Source organism: Zea mays, chromosome 4, assembly GCF_902167145.1.
Source record: "Zea mays cultivar B73 chromosome 4, Zm-B73-REFERENCE-NAM-5.0, whole genome shotgun sequence".
NCBI classification, from domain to species: domain Eukaryota; kingdom Viridiplantae; phylum Streptophyta; class Magnoliopsida; order Poales; family Poaceae; genus Zea; species Zea mays.
This window is the reverse complement of record NC_050099.1, coordinates 164705272-164711943: the sequence shown is the minus strand read 5'-3', so window position 1 is coordinate 164711943 and position 6672 is coordinate 164705272. Positions and strand designations below refer to the sequence as shown.

Below are 6672 nucleotides of genomic sequence, written 5' to 3'. Positions count from 1 at the left end.
AAAGAAATAAGACCACACATGAAAGTGGTATGCCCTTTTGATCCAATGGAAATGACAGATGTTGCTTGATCTCTTCACAAACAACATAGAAAACGTTTTAAGGAAAGGTCAATGGGAGATAACACCTCAGTGTAATTCCATAATGGATCATGACTAGAGACCTTGATACCGACATGCGCCAAGCAGCAAAATCCTGGGTGAGGTTCGCAGCTTCGCCGCGGTACCATAAGTTCTTAACCATGTCACCAATAGATTGAGCAAGGGTGATTATACACAACGAAATACTCCACTAGTAAAGATGGTTACAAGTAGAGAGCCAAATAGATCATGGCCCCAGGCATGGCCATAACCTAAACTTGATGAAAGGAGTATGATGGGAGACTGTTAATTCAGCCCAAGCATATTTCTATGCCCATCATAGGAGTCACAAGGTCAAGGATTAAGTTGGTATGCCTTCGATAGATATGAAGAAACCAATGGCATCAAATTCAAGGAAATGGTCGGACATGTCTTTCCTAGGTTGGGTTAATAAAGTAACCTGACGATCCACAAGGAGAGGCCAACTATACTAGAGACTTCAACCTGCATCAGCTGATCAAGAGAATGGCTCTAAAAGGAGGCACAACTTGAGATCCTTGTTTGAAGTCTAGGTACACCTTAGGTTTGACAAGGAAATTATCTAGGCATTTATTTGTACGGGTGTGGTCATGAAGTGATAACGAAAAGTTCAACTTTGGGTCGGGTCATGGTTCACTAAATACTAATATAACCTAATTCTTGGGTTTAGGCAATCAAGTCATCAACTCTCTATTGGTTATAACTCAACCTGAGAATTACTTTATGCGGGCTAACCAGTTCATGCCCAAGATGACATCTATGTCTTGGCTTTTCAGAACAACCATATTAGTAGGAAAGTCCTGTCTGGCCAACGTTAAAGGCACTTGGTAAGCCACTTCTTTTCACTTTTGGTAGCTTTACTGTCGGGCGTAGAAAACCATTTGTCAACCAACTTCATAGAGGGAGGGGGCCTGAAAAGGTCCAGTTCACCATGAAGTGCTTCTCCCGCTACATAAGAAGGTCTGGCTTCTGTCCCGACAAGATCCGCAGGGACGTTCGGGTGCAGTCATGAATACAACACATGAACTTCTTCATGTAGTGTACTATAATAGACCTGCAAGTTATCCATGGCTAAGCTAAGCTCCTCCACATGGGCTCGAGCTTTGGCTTCCTTAGCCCAGACGAGTAAACGAGAGTTAACCATCCAATCGAGTGCTAAATCTCGTTTCGCGAGTTGGTCTTGCAAGTAGCGGATGGCTGCATCCGCGACCCATAGATCATTCCTGTGATGGAGTTCTGATTGAAGCAGTTCAACTTGTGCTTCCAGATCCCCGATAGGATCGTTGCTACCACAGCTACTTTCTTCACGTCTTGGGGCAAGTGAACGGCAGGGTACGCCAATGGGTCTAGTAGATTTGCGCGCAGTCTTTCTGATGCGCGACAACATTTCTCTAAGGGGGAAATTTTATTAATATAATGCTTAGCATGATGCATGTATAATTACAGAATCAACCTTAGTCGATTCAACCTTCTATACATTGCACTCTTCCTATCTGGTCTTTAAAATAGACTCTTCAGAATACTTAGGTAAGAAGAGAAAAGAGTTTTTAGGTAAGACTTTTGAAAATCCTTTTGAAGATGCCTCATAATATCTGCAAAGAAGGGCTACGCTCCGATACCAGCTGTGACAGAACCTCCCAAGTAATTAGGCCCACCTACAATTGTCCTTGTCCAACGGACTTCAGACAACCCTGTAGGTGCCCCTGAACTACTTGACAAGTTCGGTATCTTTCCTTACCTTACCAGGAGCGTTTCACCCGTCTTGCAGACATTACAGAACATCGGAGATAAAGAAATGCGGAAGCAATTACATAATCTTACATTTATTTCAAAAGCAAGCTTGAGTTATTTTATTACAGACCAGACTAAAAGTGAGTGCAGAGTAGTATTATACAAACCAAGGGAGGCACAAACTCCTCCTGATAAGCTAAAAGCAAAAGATCCTAAGTGGAGGACCGAGTCCTCCCGCACTTCAGTCTTGTTTTTCCTCGTTTGGTACCACCTTGGAGCAAAAGCAACAAAAGTTTGTTGCTTCCTCACCTAAAAACAACAAAGGGATAAACCCTGAGTATGGAATACTCAGCAAGTCTTACCCGACTAAGGAAAAGACTCTCAAGGGTATGCTGGATAAATAGGAGTTAAGGAGAGGCTTTAGCAAAAATCAACTTATACTTTTGCAGAAATAGCTTACTAAAGTGAGTCCTTACTTTCAGTCTTTTAACGCCATGTTAAGTATTAATAGACTCTATTTGCATCTAGTCTAATTTCACATCACATCAAGACAACATCATTTTTATCCATCGTGTTCACATCCTGACTTTAGGTTGCAGGGAAGTGACCAAGTCTTCATAACCGCGAAGGTACGGCGATACGAATCGATTATACTCAGCTGAGGATCTCCAATCACACGACATATGTAGCACTTAACCCTTGCATATGTCAACCCGCCACTGGGGTTCTTAAGACCGGATCAGGTTCACGCAAACCGAGAGCACAGATACACCACCGTCCAGCCTCTTGCCACGGAGGGTACACGCTACTCTCGCCACCGCTCCACGCCCATTTCGTGTTATCTTATTCCGGCCTTAGTCTGCCCGAGGCAAGGCTTACCCATGACGAGGCATGTGACCAGTTAAAGGGTCCTCGGTCAGCACGCCTACATACGCATTAATCCTTAACCAACCTGGGTAGAACATCACCTGTTCCTAACCCAAGTCTCAATTTAAGTATTTCCATCCTTAGGATGAAAGAGCATCACAGGGAACTTTGCAGTAAGATCCCTCTATTGCTCCAAATGAAAATATTCTTGCAGGTAGAAGCCATCCTTTGTCGAGTTAAATTAAGGACAACCTCTATCCACAAGATCTAAGCAAGGCTAAGCATTTTTGTAAATCATATTTTGATACTTCACAGAAGTATCTATAAAGGTATGGATATCAAGGAAAGCAATGCATCAAAGGGCTTCAAGCAATTCCTATGAACCTAATGCACATTTCACTAGACTTAAGTGTGCGAAAAGTATTTAAAAACACAAGGAAAGGGGTTGCATGCACCGGGGCTTGCCTTCGTTAGTAGGTGAGTCAGGCTCGGACCCGCAGACGTCGAAGTAGAGCCAAGTCCTTGCCCGAGATTCCAAAGGTGGTTGTGTCTTCTTCAATCACTTCACTCTCTTCTCCGTTTTCTAAATATAACCATATAGGTATATATATAAGAATGAATGCCATGTAATACTTATGAGAGTGCAAAAATAATAAAAATTTATTAACTAAGTCTTGAGTACAACTTTCTTTCATGAAACTCCGAGAACCTAGGGTTTCCGGAGTCGGGAAAGGAGTTCAAAGGGCAGGGGGTGGTTTTGGGTTCTAGTGATCAAACAAGGTCCAAATCAATTCAAACTCTACCCAAGGCTTTTAAATAATGTGAAAAGCTTACATAAAAAGTTTGGGCAATTTTGGGATTATCATTTAATTTCTAAAAATCCAGAACTGTTAGTTTAAGCTATTTTAAATGCCTCAAAATTCCCTGTTTAACCTAAAAATCATGAAACTATTTTTATTAAATTCTAGGGAAAATAAGAAGCCTAGGAAAATTGGTTTCATAATTTTAGGATTTTTCTACAATTTTCTACAAGTTATTTGGTTCTGAAGTAAAAAGAAAAGGAAAAAGGCATTAACAGTAATGGGCTGACTTTGGCCCACACGGCCCAGACCTAAGCAGAAGCGCGCCCGCGCGCTCGCTGGCTGTTTTGCGAAAAGGCCCTCTGCTTAACGGTTAACCGAAATAGGTCCATTCACTATTGAGGTGAGTCTCTGACGGTTTACAAAAAGAACCTCCACGTTCTATACTTTCGCAGAGCAAAGTCCACGACGAGGAACAGTCCTCGCCGCACTCCGGCGAGCCTATTCCGGCCAGATGACGCCATGGCTGGAGCTCCCAAGCGACAGGGACACAATTAGATCCACCCCGACCATTTCCCCTCCATCAATTTCACCTAGGGGACACTGAATCAATCAGTTCACGGTGACCGAGCGGATGGACAAGAGGATGAACATGTTCCGATCAAACAGCGACGGGGACGGCCAAATTGAGGCTGGGTAAAGGTTCACGGGTTCACCAGGGCCTACGTACACACTTTGGTTTGGGCAGAACAAGAACCGAGGAGCGGGTCGACGGTGAGGGGGGGTCACGACGGCGTTTTACAAGGCAAGGGCGCGTTCCGGTGATGGACTTCGGCCAAATTCCAATTGCTCGGTACAGAGAGCAATAGGAGACTATACACGAGCTAGAACAGAGAGTAATTGAGAAACTACCAACCCGAAGAGTGTTGTCCATGGTGGAGTCCTATGAGGCGGAGCAAGAACAGAGGAGGAGGGAATTTGGGGCTGCGTGTGAGCTCCGGTGAAATTCAGTCGATTGCTCAGTCACTGAGGTGCGGGATGTGGTGAAGAAGCAGAACCCGGGCGCAATTTATAGGCCGCAAGCCGGAGATGTATGAGATCCACCAAGCTGTGACCGCGCTGGCGAGCACACCCGCGCGGTAGAGCCACGACGGAAGTCCGGTGGCCGCCGTTTAACCGGGTAGCGCCACCTCAACGTTTTGAAGCCACGTCGCGCCAGATCTTTACGGCGGACGCCGGCGACCCATCCCACGCCGCGGTGGCGTCCTTATCGCCAGCGAGGGGCTGATTCTTATCCTCTTCCCCGATGTACTGTACCATGGCCAGCCTCATCAGACAGCCTGTCAGTCCATGTTTGGGGTGGATTTTCTCCAATTTTTATGTGGCAACTAAGCCAACCTTCTGTAGTAAAGTTGTAGAACTATAATCCCTTTACAACTTTGGTACAATGTGCTCACACAAAAAGTCACTGGACCCCATTCAAAATCGGGCTCAAAGTTCATCTCATAACACTGTTACTCTGAAATTTAAACTTCAGGCAGTCTGACAGTCCAACTTCAGGCTCATTTATCTCTAAATTTTTCTTAACAACTGAGCTCACACTCTTTAGCAAAGTTGTTCTCCATTAATTGGTCTACAAACTTGTTGTGGTCACTTTGGGCAAAAACCTTATATTTTAAAAGATACAGGGCTCCAAAGTTGAACCAACAAAACTGAATTTCAGACTTGGCTCTATAGTGCTTAAGAGGTGATTTTTGCAAATAAGCCCAAAACTTAGGGTTTAACTTGCAAATTCACATATTTGTGAACCAAATGACTTTATATGTTTAAACATAGTAGTTTTTACACTTTAGTCCAAAGGTTCATCATTTTTGCACATAAGCCTCTAGGGTTTGGTTTCAGGGTTTTCCAGGGTTCCAATTAGGGTTTCTGGTATCCCAGGGGTATAAAAGTGATTCAAGTTTATTCTAGGGGTTATTTTATGACTTTTACCCTAAAGCTTTTAGGTTTTCTCAACTTGGGTTAAGTTTTACCCCTTTAACCACTATTTAGGGTTAAGTCCATTAACCAGGGTTTCATTTGCAAAAACATTAAAACAATACAACTTGTTTGAAATTTTTGCCTAGTGAATGCACTCTAGGTGTGTCACACACATGCAATGCCAATGCTTATGATGTCATGCTCAAGTTTTAGTTATAGTAACACCAGGGGTGTTACACTCACCATAAAAAATAAATTTAATATCAAAGTAGACACATGGTCCATATATCAGATATTAAACTGATAAAAGTAGATACTACACTTGATCTTAGCCAAAAGACCGAAAAAGGTATGTATTGAAAAGTAACCTACCCTTTTTTATAGCTAGCCATACACCCATGTCAGCACTTCTAACAATTGGTTGAAATGTTATTGTTTCACACTATGACTATCTGAAAGTGAGGAAAAACAATGAAAATTGTTTGAATTTTTTCAGAATCACAACTCATTTTCAGGTTGGACTTCATAGCGTTTGGTCCTAATCCGAGCCATGGCCAGCTCTTGGGCTCCTTGATTAGTGCCACATCTGAAGGAACAGTTTGATACTATGTATTTGCATTGAGGCCGAAGAAAAACAGAAGTGCACAAATTAGTTCCAAATACAACACTGACAAAAAAAGAAATCGCCATACTGAAAATAACAATCACAGCAACCGCAAATTACCGATCCTTTCTCTTCTCGAGGAAGCGGTGAAGAGAAACCTTCCTCATAACAGGCATATCTACTAAAGAAAAGACATGTTTCGATCAGTAATCGGCATAATAAAGACCAACAATCATATTTTAGAACTTCAACTAAGTAAGAGGCATACCATAAGTATTTGTGCGAGTAGGCTTTTTAGCAGCAGCCAAGCTGATGACCGAGTCCAGCACGACCTTGTTAGTAGTGACAGCAGCAGCTGCAGAGGGTTGAAGCAAAAAACCGCGGTTTATACAACTGGACTGTCCTTGCTGTCTAGCTGCATCAGATCGTTTGCCTTGTCGACAAATACCAGCACCTTCCTGCCATAGAAGAATGTGAGCTGCTTAGGCTTATCTTCTTGCTCTCTGACAAATATTACAGCTTAGCAAATCAATTATCTACTATGTTTTTTGTTAATCCTTGGCAGTTGCGGTT

The 6672-nt window shown here is 42.9% G+C and overlaps 1 non-coding gene across 1 annotated transcript; it reads right to left on the bottom strand.

The window, feature by feature from the left end:
- Positions 1–5652: 5652 nt before the first annotated feature.
- Positions 5653–5848, bottom strand: LOC111591494 (U2 spliceosomal RNA). Its single transcript, XR_004858099.1, has one exon. It is a non-coding gene; the product is annotated as a U2 spliceosomal RNA (small nuclear RNA).
- Between the last annotated feature and the right edge of the window lie 824 nt (positions 5849–6672).